The sequence below is a fragment of the Canis lupus genome, chromosome 25 (assembly GCF_011100685.1).
Source record: "Canis lupus familiaris isolate Mischka breed German Shepherd chromosome 25, alternate assembly UU_Cfam_GSD_1.0, whole genome shotgun sequence".
In the NCBI taxonomy this organism is placed as follows: Eukaryota; Metazoa; Chordata; class Mammalia; order Carnivora; family Canidae; genus Canis; species Canis lupus.
The window spans coordinates 6,279,371-6,300,071 of record NC_049246.1 but is presented as its reverse complement, the minus strand read 5'-3'; the positions used below and the strand labels follow the sequence as shown (position 1 = coordinate 6,300,071).

The window sequence follows — 20,701 nt, the reverse complement described above, 5'->3', positions numbered from 1 at the left end:
GGCAGGGCTCAATCCCAGAACCCTGAGATCACGATCCGAGCCGAAATCAAGTCAGAGGCTTAACGGCTTAAGCCACCCAGGCGGCCCCTTCTTGGTCATCTCTTCTCGATGCTACTTGGGCTGGTGCGCCTGCCATCACTTTTTCCCTCTTAGCAAGTCCACGCCGCCTCCTCTCACAACCGCGGCAGTCCACGGAGGTCACACTGGAGAACAATCTCAGTATAACTACAGCTGAGAAAATTAATTAGGACACGTTTGAAGCCTAATGGAAACTAGGTCGACCCTAAGGCAAGCCATTACCCCAGAGAAAGGAGGAGGCAATAAGTGTAGTTAAAAAGTAGACGAAAACCAAACGTCAGGATCAAAACTTCTAGTTCCTTGGAACAGACGGGCCATCCTCAGTCTACACATGAGGCAGCACAGGAACCTCCATTCAGGTAGCGGGAAGCCGCGCTCCTCCTGGTCTGTAGGCCCTCGGGGCACCTGCCAGCCGGGCACGATCTCCGGGGCTATTCCTTCAAATGTGTGAGGGCGCGGGGTCCGCCGAGAGCCGCCGCGGACTCCCGCCTCAACAGCGCTTGGACCGAGCTGGCGCTCATCCTCCCCACGGGCCGGCGGCCCAGAGCCAGCCTCTGCAGCCTCCCAGTCTCCTCGCAGCGCCGGCGGGCCCCGGGGCCTCCCCCGCCGCCTCTCCTCCGCGCCACGACAACCGCGTGCCCCCCCCCCCCACCCCGGGGGGCGCCACCACTACCGCAGGCCCCAGCGGCCGCCATGGACTGCGTGACCGCCCCGCCCCCCTCAGGGCCCCACCACTACCCCAGGCCTCAGCGGCCGCCATGACAACTGCGTGACCCCCCCCATCCCCCCGGGGCCCCACCACTACCGCAGGCCTCAGCGGCCGCCATGGACTGACCGCCCCGCCCCCCTCAGGGCCCCACCACTACCCCAGGCCTCAGCTGCCGCCATGACAACTGCGTGACCCCCCCGGGGCCCCACCACTACCGCAGGCCTCAGCGGCCGCCATGGACTGACCGCCCCGCCCCCCTCAGGGCCCCACCACTACCCCAGGCCTCAGCGGCCGCCATGACAACTGCGTGACCCCCCCGGGGCCCCACCACTACCGCAGGCCTCAGCGGCCGCCATCAACCACCACATCAACCTGGAGCCCGCGCCTTGTCCATGTCTTCTTACTTTGACCGTGACGTTGTGTCTTTGAAGAACTTTGCCAAGTATTTTCTTCCCCAACCTCAAGAGGCGAGGGAACATGCTAAGAAACTACGAAGCTGCAGAACCCACGAGGGGGTCGAATCCTCCCTCAGGATATTAAGAACCAGACGGTGACGATGGGCAGAACGGGCTGAATGCACCACAGTGTGCGTTACACTCGGAGAACGGCGTGAATCAGACACGACCGGAACTGCACAAACTGGCCACTGGAGAAAATGATCCCACTTGTGTGACTTCATGGAGACTCATTACCCGAACGAGCAGGCGACATCCATCAGAGAACGGGTGAGCACGTCACCGAACCTGGCGCGTCAGAGCCTCTCGCTGACAGGCACGCCCTGGGAACCGCCGGTAGCGAGGCTGCCTTCCCACAGCCGTGGGGTGACGTCCCCGGTCACCGAGGCAGCGCATGCGTGTTGGGGTTACCTTCACCTTTTCTGTAAGTTGTACCAAAACATCTGCTTCCATTGGTACCATTCCTTCAAATAAAGTAATTTGGTACGAAAAAAAGAAAAAAAGTAAGAAGTTATAATTGGATAAAATAATTTCTTCATGGACTTAGTATTTACGTGTTTTTAAAAATATACTGCTTTATGTTTTTTGTGTCCTAAGAAAATCTTCGCTTACCCAAAGCTTATGAAGATTTTCTATTTCTTTATAGAATTTTCATGGCTTTGTTCAAAAAAAGAAAAAAAGAATTTTCATGGCTTTGACTCTATTAATTAAGTATAATTAATTTCTATATATGGTGTGCTGTAAGACATGTGTATGTGTATATATATGTGTATTTTTTCCCCCCAATTGGATATCCAGTTGTTTCACCATCATTTGTTGAAAAGTCTACTTTTTTCCCCATGAAACTACTTTGGTACCATTGTTTGGTACCATTTACACAATAATAACCACACCAGGCCTCCTTGTTTCATTGATTTACTGCTGTTGCAAGGCAACAAAAGCCAGATGGAAAGATTCTCTAGACAAGCGGTCCTACACTTCATAGGCAAAGGATGGATAAACATGGATTTTCTCTGCCTATTTATGGGATAAAGTCAGCTGTCTCTTCCTTTGATCCCAGAAGGAGTGAGAAAAAAAAACCTTTTCTCCTTGGAGATGAGTGGAAAGAATCCTGGGTTCTCATTCTTACTTTTTTAAATGCAAATTAACCTGTTCAATGACCAGATAAGCCCCTTTGTCTCAAGCTTTTATAATCTACAGAAGTCTTCAAAATCTTAGGCCTCATTTTCCCTTAAATGTAAACACACATAACCAGAGTTAGACCATTCTCTCTGGAGTGCTTGCATTACTGAATAGTTGTAAATTAACTTCCCAAAGCTGGTTTTAACTCAGGATCTCATCTTTTTAGCACCAATTTTGCAAAAGCATAGAAATATTATCTTTATAGCTCATAATGTGAAATAATTGGAACTCATATACTGGTGGTGGGAATATAAAATGATACAACTACTTTGGAAAAGATTTTGGCAGTTTTGGTTTTTGTTTTTAATAAAGTTAAATATACAGTTACCATATGGCCTGGCAATCTCACTCCTGAATGATTGATTACCTAGAAGGAATGAAAAATACAGCCATACAAGGACTTATACACAAATATTATAACGCTTTATTTTTTTAGTATGTGTCCTGCAGAAGCAAGCACAATAACGCTTTGTTTATTATAGCCCTAAACTAGAAATGACTCAAATGTCCAGCAGCAGGTGAAGGAATCAAGAAATTTGGTATAGCCATACAATGGAATACTACTCAGCCATAAAAAGGAACAAAGTACTCATGCACTCAACATGTATGTATCTCACAAACATTTTGCTGAGTTAAAGAAGTTAGACATGAGGGGATGCCTGGGTGGCTCAGCGGTTTAGCCCCTGCCTTTGGCCCAGGGCGTGATCCTGGAGTCCCAGGATCGAGTCCCACATCGGGCTCCCTGCATGGAGCCTGCTTCTCCCTCTGCCTGTGTCTCTGCCTCTCTCTCTCTCTCTCTCTCTGTCTCTCATGAATAAATAAATAAAATCTTAAAAAAAAAAAAAGGCAGACATGAAAAAGTACATATGGTATGATTCTATTGCTATTAAATCCTAGAAAAGACAAAACTAACCTATCAGGACAGAAAGCGTATCAGTGGTACTCTGGTGCCAGGTGTGGGAGTGGAGTTTGCAAAGGGACTTGAGGAAACCATTGGATTGATGAAAATCTTCTATATCTTGATTGTGCTGGTGGTTACATTTGTCAGTGAATATTTACATTTGTGAAAATTCATAAAATTCTACACTTAAATTTAAATGCTCACTGAGGTTTGAGAACCAGTGGTCTAAAATGTGAAGACAAGCACAGCTCAGGACATTCACACCCCCCTCCCCCAAAAAAGGAACTCTGTTATAACCTGGAACTCAAGCAAGCGCTATAACCAAGGCATTGTTCTCAAAAAATCTGAAAGCTAAAAATAATAATAATTTATAGTTAAAATGTATGCATTTTATTGTTTATAAGTTTTATCTCAGTAAAATTGATAAGTAAGTGATTTGTTCTTTTGTTGTATAACTTAGTATAATTTTTTTAAAAAGTAAGCACTGGACGACATAGTTACCAACCTCAGTGTTATAAAGTTGTATTTACTGGTCTACAATATCATAATGTATTATCTAAAAATTAGGCAATGAATGGTCAAGATATAAATTATATTTAAAGTACCAAAGAATCATTGGATCACAGATAGCTATTTTGAGCCTTTGATTTAAGTGTAATAAAACAAACAAAAATTGCTTGCATTGGGAAGATAATGAACTCTAGTGCTGGTTTGAATTTCAAAAATAACATGTAGGTATTATGGGTAAGAAGGAAAAACCTCCAATATTTTAAGTTTTGTGTTAAATGCAGAAATTTAGTGTCTCTGTTGGGCTGTAACTTAGGCCAAAGTTTTGAAGCCCTTAACATTGGAATATAATAATATAGTTAGGGAGTAAGTGATAGAAATTTTACCACAAATAGGGACTACCCAATATAAGTTTATATGACATTATGACACAGGAGAGAATGCTCAATATTTGGTAACAACTCAAAAAAAAAAAAAAAAAAAAAGAAGCAAGTGAACTCTATATTTTGAAGCCAATACAGTTGCTTGATCTCTGATACCCAATATACATTTCTTCTGGGAAATGTATAATGAAGAAAACAGGCCAGGCAAATAGATATCCTTACTTCATTTTCATATAAAGCCATTCATGAGTTTCAAATAAGTGTTTTCCAAAATTTTCCTCTCAAAACCCATCTTTGAAAGCCTCATCATCCCAGGACACCCATAAAGCTTTCTTTCAATTAATTTATTTCAGTAAAATTAAAGCACTAAATACAAAAAAGGAAAGAACTTCTATATAATACATTATGACAGTGTATCCTATTAAATACGAGCTTGAACATGGTAACTATGCTGCTCAGAGTTTAATTGAAATGTTTATACTAAATTATACCAACAAGTCTGTGTATTTTATATAAAGTTGGTGATTAAGCCCAGGATTATTATCATGCCAAAATGAATTGGAATGTCTGGTCTTTATCAGGATTTTAACCTTTTTACGGTGTTTTTTTTTCTATGAGAAAATTAGATGCTACTTTTTTCAATATTATTTGATTCCAACAAATGGTATTAGGACAAGTGGATATCCACATACAAATGAATGAAATTGGTTGAACTTTTACCTCATGCCATACATAAAAAGTAACTCAAAATGAATCAATTTCCTAAACATAAAAGCTAAAGCTAAAGAATTTTCAGAATGAAACTTAGAACTACATCTTTATGACCTTGGATTTAGCAATGGCTTCTTATTTTTGACACCAAAAGCACAAGAAACAATAAAAAATTATAGATAAATTAGACTTCATCAAAATTAAGAACTTTTCTTCTTCAAGTTTAGTATCAAGAAAGTGAAAAGACAGGACACAAAATGGGATATATTTGAAAGTCATATTTGATAAAGGGCTGTCTCTAGAATAAAGAACTCTTATAACTGAAAAAAGAAAGAAAGAAGAAAGAAAGAAAGAAAGAAAGAAAGAAAGAGAAAAGACAACCCAATTAGCAAATGGGTAAAGGATCTGAATGACAATTCTCCAAAGAAGATATACAAATGGCCAGTAGGCCCATGTAAAGAGGGTCAGCATTATTTGTCATTAGGAAAATACACACCAAAACCACGATAATTAAGAGATAAAAACTTCCGTTTATAAAATAAATAAATCACAGAGATGAAAAGTACAGCATAGGGAATATAACCAATAATATTGTAATAACTTTGTATGATGACCAGTGGTAACTACATTTATCATGGTGAACACTGTATAATGTATAGAATTGTCAAACCAACCCACCAATCAACCATCCAGCAAACAAACAAAAAGCTGCAATGAAATACCACTTCACATCCATGAGGAAGGGTATAATCAAAAAGAGAAGTAACAAGAAATGATGAAGATGTGAAAAAATTAGGAGCCTCATGCACTGCTGGCGGGAGTGTAAAATTATACAGCTGCTACTTTGGAAAACCGTCTGGCACTTTCTCAAGAACTTAAATATAGATTTGCCATTTGATCCAGAAATTCTACTCCTAGGTATATACCTAAAACTAATGAAAACATGTCTACACAAAAACTTGTTCATGAATGTTCTAAGCAACATTATTCATAATAGCCAAATAATGGAAACAACCCAATATCTATGAATTGATGAATGGATAAATGAACATAGTGTATTCATTCAGTATATAGTGGAATTTTACTCAGCCATTAGAATAACAGTATTGACACATGCTACAACATGGATAAAACTTGAAAATTTATGTGAAGTGAAAGAAACCTTTCACAAAAGACCACATATTATATTATTCAATTTATATGGAATGTCCAGATTAGACAAATCTATACAGAAACCTATAAGACTGAAAGTAGATTAGTGGTTGTTTAGGGCTTACAGAGAGGTATGGAATGCTTGAGGGTGATAGAGAGTGTGGGGGTTTTTTGGGTGATGAAAAAGTTCTAAAATTAATTGTGGTAATAATTGCACAACTCTGAATATATTAAAAATCACTGATTTTAAAAAAATCATTGAATTATGCATATATAAATGGATAAATTGTAGAGTTCATGAATTATATCTCAATAATACTTTTACAACAATAATTTTTATTTCCTTTATTTTGATTTGTAGTACTTTCTGGCATAGTAACTCAGTGTAAGTACAAGGCTGGTCTATATGGGCATGAAATTTTTTTTTTTTTAAAGCTGTAACTAAGGCATCCTCCTGTATTTTTCAAAATTATTAAGAGTTGTGACTTTTAGTTTATGGTACATGTGGGTTCTAGTTAAATACATCCTTTATTGAATTGTGATGAAGTAACTCATAGTCACTGGTGCCCAAATTTTTAGCTTTCATGAAAATAAGAAAAAGAAATTTCTAAGGTAAAAATTTCTACCTTATTTCCAGCATATTGTTATATGATGGAATTGCCCATGGACAGGATATAGAATGCAGAAAAGCATGGGCCAGAATGAGATTCTGGAATAAAATAACTCATGTTTCATGAAAGTACCCATAAATATGAACAAACAAAAGTATCTTTGTCCTGTCTTTCTGGATGGTTCTTATAAGGCCCCCACACCTACTATGTGATCATGAGTGACAAGTAACAATGGGTCTACAGTGGACTTTAAAACACCAATGTTCTCTACTAGCGTGAGTCACACCAGACCCACAACATCCAAGGATTTTTAATGACAAGCTAAAACGAAAAGTTGTCTGCTTTTGTAGCACAAAATCCAACACTCACTCCCTTGATTGCTAGAAAAACAAAATACAAACACTCTATCAAGAATGCCAATGTAGTGCCAACATAGCAATAGACTCCAGACTTGGCTAAGGGCAATGGGAGTAATACCATCAAAAAACCAGTTAAAAAACTGTAAGAAGCCTGCAAACCAAGTCTCTTGCATAACTTCACCAGTGTAACTTCAGCTCATCACTAGGAAAACACCAGTCACAGCACATAGCCGGTAGCACATAGCCAGTCTCCTGACCGGGCTCATCTGGAGATGATGTTGAGTGAGTGACAGCAGCAGGACTTAGCAGCTCCTGGGCAGCCAGCACAAGTGGGACCACCTCAACCAAGGAGGACAGAATAAACAGTTTAAGGAAGCCCGAGGCTCAGTTTTAAACAACGTAGCACAGCTGTGGATTGCTGAGAACTAGCAGTGGCTAACTGGTAAGGCATCTGTGAGGCTGAAGGAGCTACCTCTGAACAAAGGCTTCAGGCTGAGTGGAGTCTAAGTAGCTTACTCTCAAACACCTGTGGGCTCAGCAAACCATGTTTGCAACTATAAATCAAAGCTCTGCTTTCATGTGGACAGAGTGTGAGGAGAAATGCTCTTGCCTGTGTATTGGTCTTTTAAACTGCATATACACACATCATTAGTATCGCCTTTGAATCTGAAAGACAGCATTACATTCTGGGACACATCAGGCATTGTTTTTGATGTCTTCAATATTTCCTACTGCCTATAGGGCGTCGCATTAATGAGTTCTTCAGATGTCTGAAGAAATAAAAAAAACTTTTTTTAAATGCTCAATGTAACATCTATCTACCAGAAATTTGTATTAGATATTGTTTTGTAAAAAGAGATTTTCTAATAATAAAAAAGAAATTGGGAAATTGGACACCCTTCTTTGTAATGAGACCTCTTTGAAAATTGCTCTAAGAATGATGAATGCAATTATTTGGTAATTATAGACCAGAAAGAAATAACAGATTTTTTAAGACTCAGGTTAGCCTTTTGAAAACAGAGTAAACCACATTGATATGCAAATTAGGCTCAAACATTCATTTATTTTATTTTTTTAAATTTATTTTCATTTTTACAAAGATTTTAGTTATATATAGACTCTTACTGAGAAATCAAATGGGTTAACCTAAAAGTAGAGGTCATAACAAAGATTGAGAGAGGTTATCTATATAGGTTTTAATACAGAAATAATCACTATTCAGCCTTAATTTCTCACCTAGTAGCTGGCCTCTTATTTGTGGCAAGTATTTGTCCCAGATGAATTGAATAAATTAGAAGACAGGTCCTTAAAAAAGATTCAACTTGCACAATGACATATGGGGAGCCTGTCCTTTTCCCCCTCATTGTCTTGGTTGCTTGACCTTCTCAACCACCAAACAGGAGTGGATTTAATGAAGAGAAGGTTTATGTTCATTACTCCACTGCCACTGTTCTTTGTCAAAGGACAGATCTTTCTCTTAGAGAGGAGTATTGAGGCAATTATCCAGAGAATTTTGGCCCCCAATTTGTGATTGCCAAAATTTCCCAGAAGTTATCTTTCCATATTCTAGCTTAAAAAAAAAAAAGATTTATTTATTAATGAGAGAGAGAGAGGCAGAGACACAGGCAGAGGGAAAAGCGAGCTCCACGCAGGGAGCCCCACATGGGACTCAATCCCGGGTCTCCAGAATCACGCCCTAGGCTGAAGGCGGCACTACACCGCTGAGCCACCCGGGCTGCCCCATATTCTAGCTTTACTTATCATCATTTGATGAATTTTGCAAAGGCAAAGTGGATAAGAGAATCAGAGCACTTAATTATTCTTCAGGGGGGAAAAGCAGTCCTTCCTCTTTGATAATTATCTTAGTTTTTCGAGTTAATTTTGACAATAGGGACTTGGTCTCCAACAGAAATTTAAAAATAAAACTGGAAGGAGTTTCTTTTTTTTTTACTAGACATGTAAAAATGCTCACTACTAAGTTTAGGCTATTGCGAAAGATAATTGCCTGGTAACTCATACACTAATTTGAAAGAGACAGTGCTTTATTTCTATCCAATTTATACACATACATAAGTTTTTGAAGATTTTATTTATCTATTCATGAGAGACACACACAGAGAGAGAGAGAGAGAGAGAGAGAAAGAGAGAGAGGCAGAGACGTAGGCAGAGGGAGACACAGGCTCCTCATAGGGAGCCTGATGTGGGACTCGATCTCAGATCTTGGGATCAGGCCCTGAGCCAAAGACAGACGCTCAACCGCTGAGCCACCCAGGTGTCCCACACATACATAATTTTAAAGATAAGTAGTATCACAGAATTCAACATGAAAAACATCAGTTCCTGGCCTTGCCCCTCACTGTGACTAATTTCCATTCCCTAGAGACAACTTTCAACTTTTTAGGTTCTTCTGGTACTTTGTTACATATAAAAAATTACTTAATTATTCTATTTCTTGATTTTTAGTTGTTATCGATATTATTCATTAACTTTCTTCTGTGGTTAGATTTAGCTTTTATATGGACTCCCTGTCCCCTCCCCCACGTATTATTTTCTTATCCTCCCATTATTGCTGTCCCACAAATTCCATTAAGTTATTTTACTAGTCAGACTTGGGCATGTGGTATCCATGATTATATTTACTTTCTTGCAAAACTTACTGATTTTCCTGGAGATGATGATTACCTTTTGTGTGTGTGTGTGTGTGTGTGTGTGTGTGTGTGTGTGTTTGCCTGTTTGTGTTTTCAAATGTCCCAGGTGTGTAAGTGTAAGTCTCCCCCTCAGTGGGCTCAATGGAGCAGATAACATAGCTCCCCATTATCTCTGTGTGTGTATTCTTTTATCTTAGAAGCATAAGGCTGGAGTCCTCTGTTCTGCATCAGTTTGTATGGCTGTTTCTTGCCTTGCTACATATTATCAACACTTGCATTCTCTTCTTTCTTCTGTGTTAGACTGTCTATATCCTGAAGGCCAATTTTTCTTTTTTAGAATCCTCCATTATTTTCATGGAGTTTCTCCTCTAGTAACTCCATAAGGTCAGATACCTCAAAGGAAAATTTTTGAAATATGAAGTGTCTCAAAATATTTTCATATTACCGACAAATTTGATTGACAGTTTTCACAGATATGTAATTCTATGTTGGAAATATCTTTTTTCCCTCAGAATTATGAAGGCCTTGCTCCACTGTCTACAAATTTCTATTGTTGCTTTTTTAGGGAGTCCAATGTCATTTTTATTCATGATTCTTTAAATGTGACTAATTTTTCTCCCTCTGCGAGTTTTTAGCTCTTTATTTTTGTCTTCAATATTGTGAAATTTCATATAGACATGCCTTTTCAGGAAGACAAATCTTTTTTTTTTTCTTAATTGTACCCAGAACTTTCAATTTGGAAATTTGTGTTATTCAATTCTGAGGAATTTTCTTGAAATGTTTCTTTAATCATTTTCTTCCCTCTGTTTTCCCTCTTTGCCACTTTTGGAGTTGCTATTAGTCTAGTACCGGTAGTTTTAATCCACCAACATTATTTTCCCCTGCATTTTGTATATCTTTGTGATTTTTTTTCTTTCTTTCTGGGGTATTTATTAAATTGTAGGTTTCAACTTTTCCATTGAATTTTTGCATTATATTTTTGCTTTCCAAGAACTCTTTATTATTATTTGAATAATCCTTTTTAAAAAATTCTTTCCAGAATGCAGTATCTTCTCAGGGTACCTGCATGACTGTGGAGTAAGCTGCTAATTCTTGATTTCAGCTCAGGTCACAATCTGAAGATCTGAAGATCTGAAGATCTAGCCCCTCCTGGAGCCCTATGTTCAGTGGGGAGTCAGCTTGGGATTCTTGGGATTCCCTCTCTCCCTTTCCCTTGGCCCCTCCTTCCAACTTGTGCCCCTCCTCCCAACTCTCTCTCAAATAAATAACTACAATCTTAAAAAAAAAGTGCAATTTCTTCTCTTAAATCTCTGAAAATATTATGGTTTAAAATTTTCTTTTTTTTCTGTTCTTTTTACTGTCTTGAATTTTTCTTTGTAATTGGCTTTGTTCTTTGTAGTGGTCATGTTTCAAACAGATATAAAAAAATGCTTACTTGGAAGGTTACATTTATGGACATACCTGGTGAACAATTGAGCTTAAATATAGAATGATTGGCTGTGGCCCAGCTATTTCGTTGCAAGACCTTCAATTTTGTATCTCTGTAGGTCCTTTTCCCTGGACAGCTAGTTTTCTCAGTTTATTGCTTAAGGGATATAAAAAGCCAGCTTCTAGCTTTCTGGAAGCTGAGGGATGAAGGTTGCCAAAAGTCTCAGAGTTCAGTATGTCAACATTCACATAACTTCCCTGTTTTTAGTATAGTCCCTCATCTTTGCCCTCAGTTGAATCTCTTATGAATAATACCAGCTAGGTTCAGGTTTAATTCCCTGAAGAGTAAACCTCTAGGTTTCAGTTGTGGTTGGGAAGCAATAATTGCAACAGAAAAGGTCAATTTTCCCTTTAAAATGTAGCCAATCCTTCAACACATCCTCCTGTTGCAGCCCCTTGTGCCTGCCCTTTTAGAACTTATTTCTGCCATATCCAGGGCATTCCAAAGGACTGTAAGGTGAACATCAATTTGCTTCTTGTTAGTTTCCCCTACTTTAGACTTAGCTTGTACTTTTCTCAGATATTGGAAGTCAGTTACCACTCATAATCTATCTTCCAGCTTCTAGATTTTATGTCTGGTATGGCGTTTTTTCTGTTTTTGCTCTCTTCATCTTTGCAGGTTTTCTGCTTCTTTGTTTCTTCACTTTCATTATGTATTTCCCCTCCCCCCGAGATTGATTGATTGATTTTTTTTAAGATTTTATTTATTTATTCATGAGAGACATAGAGAGAGAGAGAGACAGAGAGAGAGAGAGAGAGAGAGAGGCAGAGACACAGGCAGAGGGAGAAGCAGGCTCCATGCAGGGAGCCCAACGTGGGACTCGATCCCGGGTCTCCGGGATCACACCCTGGGCAGAAGGTGGTGCTAAACCACTGAGCCACAGGGGCTGCCCTATTTATTTATTTTAGAGAGAAATTGAGAGAGCATGAGAGTGTACAAGCATGGGGAGGGAGAGAGAGGGGGAAGCAGACATCCCACTAATGTGGGGCTCAATCTCAGGACCCTGAGATCTTGAACTGAGCTGAAATCAAGTCAGATGCTTCACTGATTGAACCACCCTGGCACCTCTTAACTTTAACTTTAATTTTAAATGTAATTTAAAAGGTGGTGAAGATAGACCTTGTGCTCAATTTGTCTGCTTATATCTTGACATGTGGAAACAGTGTGCACTCTGGAAAAAACCCAAGCGTTTTGGGAATTCTCCTGATTGAGAAGTGGGGATAGTCTCATGTCTTCAAGAAAGATAATTTTGCATTCAGTAGTAGATTAAAGCAATACCACTGGAAATATTTATTTGTAACTGATAATTTTCACATGAAGTCACAGCCATGATCATTTGTAAAGGTCTAGAAACCATGGTCAAGGTGTCAAATTTTCAAGGATAGAGAGAAGTTTGTTATTATCTACACAATATTTGTCTCCATTTGCATATATCATCTCAAATTCCACAGTTTCTTTTATGAGTTTTAGTAAAATTCCCATCATACATGATACAAAGTATAATGGGTTTGGGTTGGTATATAATGCAGCTAGCTATCAGGCTACCATTTTGGATTAATTTCAGAACAAGTCTTAAAGCTACTCAAATTTTGTTACAGTTTAGAAAACGCTTCACAAGTAAGTTACCTTCCTGGGCAGCCCGGGTGGCGCAGCGGTTTAGCGCCGCCTTCAGCCCAGGGTGGGATCCTGGAGACTCGGGATCGAGTCCCACGTCGGGCTCCCTGCATGGAGCCTGCTTCTCCCTCTGCCCGTGTCTCTGCCTCTCTCTCTCTCTCTCTCTCTCTCTCTCTCTCTCTCTCTCTATATATATATATATATATATATATATATATATATATATATATCTGTCTCTATATATATGTCTCTCATACATAAATAAAATCTTAAAACAAACAAACAAAACCCCAAAAGTTACTTTCCTCGGGACGCCTGGGTGGCTCAGCGATTAAGCGACTAAGCGCCTGCCTTCAGCCCAGGGCGTGATCCTGGAGTCCTGGGATCAAGTCTCACATCAGGCTCCTTGCATGGAGCCAGCTTCTCCCTCTGCCTGTGCCTCTGCCTTCTGTCTGTGTCTCTCATAAATAAATAAATAAAACCTTAAAAAAAAAAGTTACCTTCCTCTGAGAAGCACTGAAGAAAATAAAATGGAAGTCATCCTGACTAGAACTCTCTAAAGATATAATCAACAACAATGAAACAAGATACTTGTATCGATGCTGGTTGATATTGTTTCCTTTGTTCTGATTACAGTATTAGACCTTGACCTGAGATACAGGGTTTCCACAGGTAGAATCAGTGTAAGCAGGCCAGGGTGAACAGATACGTGGCACCTGGGCCACCATTCTGGTTTCCTGTGTTTCTGATAGAATTCTTCCATTTATTCCTGTGCTCTTTTTTCTTGAACCCACATAAAACTTCAGGATCTTTCTCTTGGCTGGCATCTATTACCAGTCTATTAGATTTACCTTGTAAGGCAATCTCTATTTGCCAGTCTTTATCTGGAGATAGCTAGAAATCTAAAGAAGTTTAACAAAATTTATCTTTAGAAATAAAAGAACTGAGCAGAAAGCTATCAGGATTTTAGGATATTGAGAGTACTAGACTAAGGTTTGTCCCTGTAAGAAATTTGAAGTTTGTTTGATTTTTCCAAAGATATAGCCAACAGAACACTCACCTATGATAAGGGCTTCCCTTTGACCTCCTGGGGTGCTTGGAAGGTGAGAAGCTACTGGCAGGCTGGTAGATACATATTTCCTGAATTAGAGTGCATTGGGAGAGTTGTACATAGGATTACAGAATTTCAATTCGGAATAAAGGGTCACAACTTAAATCTTAATGTTTTCAAAATAAAATTCTTGCTCATATGGAGGACCATAATAGCTTGGTTAGATTACTGGAGAGTATTTGGAGGTAGGGTCAAAACCAAATTTTGTAAGACACAGTTTTAGTTCTGCTCAAATACTAATGAAGGCCTTGAATTTCTGCAACACACAATACGTAAGTGGAGTTGGTAGATTTCAGAGAAGGGGTCACAATTATAGACTGCTGAGTCAGGTGACTTGGAGTTGAGGAAGTTCCTACCATCTGTGTGACCTGGTGGTAGTCAGAGACAATTAACACCTAATTCACCAAGCCAATGTGAGGATAAGCATAATCACAGGTCAAATGCCCAGCATGAGGTGTGACACAGAGTAGGTGTTCCATATATAGTTATAATTATTTCTCTAGAAAAAATTGACAAGGAAAATGGTTAAAGAAAAAATTGAAGCTGCTTGGACTTAGCAAAGTGACAAAATACAGAGTTAATCTTTAGAATACATTTTTTAAAATGAAACTCATACAGATAATAAAGAGTCTACCCAAAATACTATTTTTGGATTTCAAATTAAAACATATATATATATATATATATAAAGACTGAGCTGTTCTCACCCGGCAGGACTATGTCCTCTGCAAAATAGAATCCACATGTTGCTCAGCTACTCTTGTTTGGAAGGAGAGGACCAAGTCTTTTAAAAGCTTGGTTTGGGGGATGCCTGGGTGGCTCAGAGGTTGAGCATCTGCCTTTGGCTCAGGGTGTGTTCCCGGAGTCTCAGGATCAATTCCTGCATTGGGATCCTTGTATGCAGCCTGTTTCTCCCTCTGCTTGTGCCTCTGCCTCTCTCTCTCATGAATAAATAAATAAAGTCTTAAAAAAAAAAAAACCCAAAACACCAAAGTATTAAAAGCTTGGTTTGGACTACTTAGGTTTGGATTAAAAAGCTAGGGAAGTAAAAAAACATCCTGGCTTGATGACATTTAAAATGTGAATTTGCTCTTTCAAAAGGCCACTTCTGTCTGTTGTTTCTCAAAGTGGTATAATCAAGTTTTAAAGTTGTGTCCAGAGCATTCCTGATGTGAACACTCTGATTCACAAGTACAGCTTTTCTTCTGTGTTTTGAGGCCAAAATGTTTCCTTTGCAAATACTTATCTCTGAAAGGATAGCATAAGACTTCTGGGAAATGAGTCCATGCATAGTACATACTGTGGTTGTTGCCACATGAGTGCTTGGATGGGGTTGTAAGAGCTGTAGAGGTGGTAAGTTCAGACTCATAGAGGTGCCAGGGCTGCATCAGTGGCAAAACATTGAGGAAGGCTGCTTTGTGGTTGTCACCCTATACCACTGATAGTAGTACATCCCTAACTATCAGCTCCTTGCCTTGATTCTTTTTAGATTTTTCTATGCTTCCTGTTTGGGGAAGAAACGATTTCAAAATAGGCCTACTCTGGCCTTTGAGATAGAAGGAAGGAGGATATGGAGTAAAATAGGGAGGCAGGGGCTGAGAAAAGCAGAGGCTGAGGGGCAAATTCTGGCATAAGATGTTGATAGCTACCTAGCAATGAGCTCTTTTGCTAAGATATCATTCAGTTGAAATTCTAGACAGATTACCGTCAGATTTTATTCTTTGCATTTGCCCACTTTACAAACTTATTTTGATACATACTGAGCTAATGTACCATTCAGGATTCAATCAGAAAAACAGAACCAATATATTGACGTCTTTGTTACTGGGATTGGACTTCTGCAATTGCGGGAGCTGGTTAAGCAGTCTCTGTAAGGCTATTCCCTTCATATCTGATGCTGGAGCTTGCAGCCTAGAGGCAGGCAGTCAGGAAGGGTATGATAACCAACATAGAGCCAACCAACCTAATCCTAAACTCCTGCACTAATGACTCAAGATATGTAAAATAGTGGTCATCCAGATGATGCTGAATAGGCTTATATTTCCAGGTTATCGACACAAATCAAATTTTTAATTAAAAAAATTAATGCGTAGGGCACTTGGCTGGCTCAATTTGTGAAACATGCCATTCTTGATCTTGGGGTTGTAGGTTTGAACCCCATGATGTGTATAGAGATGACTTAAAAATACAATCTTAAAAAAAAAATTACTGCCTGAGAAGTAGTCTGAGACCCTTAGGAGCTTGTGGACCTCCAGTCTGGGAAACATTGTTTTAATGGAGAAAGTAAAGAGTCAGACAGACTGTATTCAAATTCTACCTCTATTATTCAATGACATCTTGACAAGTTCTTAAAATCTTTATATATCTATTTCCTTATCAAAAAATAGAAAGTAATATACATATATAATGCAATGGTTGGAAGAATTCAGTAATTCCCTAATTCAGTAAATATTTCTTGACATTTTATTATATGCCATTTTATTAAGTATTCTTCTAGGTCCTGGTTGTATAATAATAAATGAAAGGGCATAATCTCCAGGTAGGCAGAGGCAGACAAAAATTCATATGTGGAGTGGGGTGGGGAAGTGAGCATACATTAGGTGATTATACAAACTAAGAAAAAATAAAGCATAAAGCAAGACTAGGAGACAGAGGATGAATAGGTAGATTCTATTACATAAAAGGTAATCAGGGCAGCCCGGGTGGCTCAGTGGTTTAGCGCTGCCTTCAGCCCAGGGCCTGATCCTGGAGACCCGGGATCGAATCTCACATCGAGTTCCCTGCAGGGAGCCTGTTGTCCCTTTGCCTGTGTCTCTGCCTCTCTCTCTCTCTCTCTCTCTCTCTCTCTCTCTCTGTGTGTGTGTCTCTCTCTGTCTCTCATGAATAAATAAATAAAATCTTAAAAAAAAAGGTAATCAAGGAGTTGTATTAGCTATCTATTGCTGAGTAAAAAGTTACCCCTAAAGTTAATGGCTTAAAACAACATAGAATAGAACTCTGCAACAGAAGCAGCTGTTTCATCAAAGGAAGCAAGAGGGATGTAACAATCTTTGTATTCTAACTATAGGAATGACATCTCCTAAATGTTACCATATTCTATTGGCTAATAGCATATCTAAGGGAAGGGGATTATACAAGGTTATAAATAGCAGGAGATGGGAATGTTTGGACACCATCTTAGAGGCTGCTTGCCGCAGATAGGCTCTCTAAAGAAAGAATGTTTGAATGAATATTCAGTTAAGTGAATAGTGAGCTCTGCGTATAACTCAGGGAAGAGCTTTCCTAACCAAAGGGGATAGTAAGTACAAAGAATTGGAGGTGAAAGTGTCCTTGATGTGCCCAAGGGGAAGAATGGAAATCAGAGTTGCTGGAGCAGAGTGAAGGAGGCAGAGGGCAATAGTTACAGGAGCTAGAGGGGCCAGTTCATGTGGGACTATGAAGGCCATGGGAAAATCTAGATTTTATTCAGAATGAGATGAGAGGCCATTAGAAGACCTTGAGGAGTGGAGTCACATGAAATCATTTATCTCTTAAAAGACTCTGGTTGGTGATGGGGGAGTAAAAGCAGAATCAGGGACACCAGATGAGATGCTGAGGTGAGTAATGAAGGTGGCTTACAGGAGGGTGGCAACAGTAACTGGAAAACAGAAAGCATTCCATCAGTGTCAGCTATAGGGCTATTATTGCCTTGATTTCTTAGATCTCTGATTCTCAAACAATTATATACCTAAGTCTTGCCTGGGGAACTTGTTCTAAATACAGATTTGAGGCTTTTTTTTTTTTAATTTTTTTTTTTAATTTATTTGTGATAGTCACAGAGAGAGAGAGAGAGAATGAGGCAGAGACACAGGCAGAGGGAGAAGCAGGCTCCATGCACCGGGAGCCCGACGTGGGATTCGATCCCGGGTCTCCAGGATCGCGCCCTGGGCCAAAGGCAGGCGCCAAACCGCTGCGCCACCCAGGGATCCCCAGATTTGAGGCTTTACCCACAGGGAGAGTGATTTAATATGCTTTGGTGGTAGGAAGATAAAACATACATGTATATCTTAAACTTCGAACTGATTATCCTGGCTCAAATTGTTCATGGCTGCCTATGGTGTTATGCCTTGTTGGTGTTATTTTTCACAAAACACATAGTAAATGTAACACGAAGACTCCTTCCCCTTCCTCCTGGGTACACAATCATGCACAGATTGGAATTCCCTAATTCATTCTTGGGAGAGGTTTGATTGCTCATGAAAACTTGGATGGTTCTCTTGTGAGGAAAACAGGACAGAACAGTAGAAAGGAGCCTCTTCCCATGGTCACTGTCCCTAGTTCTGAGGAAGAGAGATCAAGGTGGTAGGGATATGTTTATTTTGTTACCTTTTCTTCAAATAACTCTAATTTCAGGCCTGCAAATGTGCCTCTCTTTTAATCAAATCAGGGGTGTCTTAAAAAGAAACATGTTGCCTCAATTCCCAATATAGGAATTGGAAAGGAGAATTTTGTTTCTCTCGTGTAGTCTTGACAATGCAGCAGATTGTGTTTGACACATTGTTAATGACACAAAAGTTTGAAAAATGGCTTAGATGTGTGATAAACTAGGCGTGCTGCTTGGACAGCTCATTCTTACTGATAAGATATGAAATCATATTCAGTCAAGCCAGTGATGTTTGTGTCTGGCTTTTCCAGTGTGTGTGTGTGTGTGTGTGTGTGTTCAGATGGAAGCTTAAACACCTCAATTTAAGGGCACATGGTCCTTCTTAGGAATTGCTAAGTTAGAAATTGTCTCCTTTTCCCCACCTGCATTTCATATGTTATATGTAAATTTTCCTTTATAATTAAAATTTTTAAGAATAAGTGTTTTTCACCCACTTTGGAACACCAGTCCCACTCTCTAGAGTGAACTAATATCAAGTTTCTTGTGATTCCTTATAGAAACATTTCATGTATATACACAGATCTTTTGTTTATCCACATAGGAGCATAATACATACACTGTTCTATCCCAGGCATTTTTTCTATACTATTTTTTTCCTCTGAACAGTTAAATACATTTTTTCTTTGAATAGGGAAACACAGTGTAAAATGACCCCAACATCACAAGAAGAGGTAGTATGAAGTATGAAGTAAGTCTTCATTTTACCCAGTTATCCCGAATGTCCCAGCTCCTTTCCCAGAAGAAATTCCTTATTATCTGTTTCTTATGTCTCCTTCTAGAGATGGTCCATGCACGTAAATGCAGAGGTGTATTTATGTCATTCTTCAGATTGCATGCTATGTCTTACAAATCACTTGACACTTCTGAGCAATGGGATAGGAGACAAACGGTTAGTACGCAATGCAAGGGCCCTCCCTGCCTGTTCTGGAGGGGAAATAATGGCACTGGGTTAGGAGAACTGAAGATCAAACAAGAATTAAGAATATGAGCTCCCCAGACATGTGCAAAGAGGTGGGGGATGTTGGTTTAGCAGAGGCTTGGCCTGAAGAGGCAGAGATGAAGGGAGCTCTCTTTGACCTTAGCCTGGACCAGAAACAGATTAAGATGCTAAAAACCATTCTTAATGAGATTCTAGAACAGAAATAGACTGGCATCCAGTAACTGGATAAAAGGTCTATTTTTCTAAGCCAGCTCCATTTGACTTTGCTTGTTATTACATTAATGTGCTGTTGGTGTCCAAACAGCTGGACAGCAGCCTTTCTGAATGTAATAAAAATTTGACTTGGATTCTTAAATGAAATGAAAACAGTTTTATTGCCACTTGCAAGACTCTTAAAGGTAGGAGACAAATGTCTTAATGCTGACAATGCTTCAGGAAACAGCCTTTAAAACCTTAGAAGGCCAAAATGAAAGCAAGAAGAGTGTGGTGCTGTCTCTGTGACCCAAATTCTGAGATTACAAGTCTCAATAGGGAGTACTCTTTGAGTCCATCTTTCCCTTCCCCATATTCAAGTTACTGTTCTTCCTCCTTGTAAACAACGGTCTGGGGTGCAGTGAGCTCCTATTTATATACATATCATCAAATGCATTTTGTTGGAGAAACTGATATTCCATCAGAAAACCATAAATACTTTGAATTCTGAGAACTTACAATCCAATAGTGACCAATTTCCTGGTAATTGTAGGTGATTGGGACAAGAAAAGAGGATTTGAAGATGACAAATAGAAGTATATGATGAAGGCTTGAATTCTGACAGCCTCCCGGATCAGACAATTTTCCTAACAGGATTGTCTAAAGAGTTTGTTGACTGACTTTCCTAAGTTCTCAAACAAGCCCATGAATCCTAGGAGAGAATAAACACAGAGTTTATTTCTTAAGCCAAAGAGTGAATCAGAAAGAAAGAAAGAGAAAGGTTAAAACAGCTATTAATTTTTTTGGTAGGTGAAATTAAGAATGGTTTCTCCTCCTCCACATTTAAATCCATGTCTAGCTATAACCTTCCTTTCATTGCAAAACCCAGGAAACACATGCAGAACCTTGGGATTATTTCTTTGAATGAGTTAAGTCAAATATTATTCTTCATGGGAGGTTGGATTAGTATTTAGACTGCTGATGTGAAGGTTTCCATTTTGGCTGTCCCTCGGGAGCTCTGGCTCAGCCCTCAGCAGCCCTTGTCTCCCCACAGAATTGGCGTCAGAAGGAAACCTGATTAGAATAGACAAACTGTGGCTGGTGAAGCCCACGGACACCTTATAAGCTCTAATATGTGACAGAAATGAAACCCAATTTCTTGTGACCCAAGGTTCTTACTAGAAGTGATGCATACAGATGATACAATTTTCCTTATACACATTTACGTTAACTGGG

At 39.4% G+C, this 20,701-nt stretch overlaps 1 long non-coding RNA gene across 4 annotated transcripts in view; it reads left to right on the top strand.

The window, feature by feature from the left end:
• Positions 1-1,052: 1,052 nt before the first annotated feature.
• LOC106557737 overlaps positions 1,053-20,701 on the top strand; it is a 140,582-nt gene continuing 120,933 nt past the window's right edge. For all 4 annotated transcript variants that reach the window (XR_005378345.1, XR_005378344.1, XR_005378346.1 and 1 more), the window contains exon 1: positions 1,053-1,666. This is a non-coding gene — a long non-coding RNA (uncharacterized LOC106557737). The remainder of the gene's footprint in view (positions 1,667-20,701) is intronic.